The sequence below is a fragment of the Octodon degus genome, unplaced genomic scaffold (genome assembly GCF_000260255.1).
Source record: "Octodon degus isolate 3935 unplaced genomic scaffold, OctDeg1.0 scaffold00025, whole genome shotgun sequence".
Lineage (NCBI taxonomy): Eukaryota > Metazoa > Chordata > Mammalia > Rodentia > Octodontidae > Octodon > Octodon degus.
In genome coordinates, this window is record NW_004524601.1 from 17,772,842 (window position 1) to 17,773,139 (window position 298).

A 298-nucleotide genomic window follows, 5' to 3' on the forward strand; every position below is an offset into this window, starting at 1 on the left:
GGCGGGCGGCGCGGGGTCAGGGTGACGTGGCCTTCGCGGGATCCGGCTCCAGGTCCGGGTCCTGCCCGGGTCTGAGGGACGCGCCCGCACGCGCAGCCCACACCCTCCTAGTCGAGGGACTGGCGCAGGCCGCCGGCGGAAGGAGGACCGCGGAGCCCGCCCCTTCCGGGGTCCGTTGCCAGGGTGACGGGAAACCGAGGGCCGCTCCTCGGCGCTGGAAACCGAGACAGGATGTGTGGTTTGTGGGTGGTGCTCGTCGAAAGGAGAAATTTGGCGAGAAAGGGGAGTTTATCAGCAC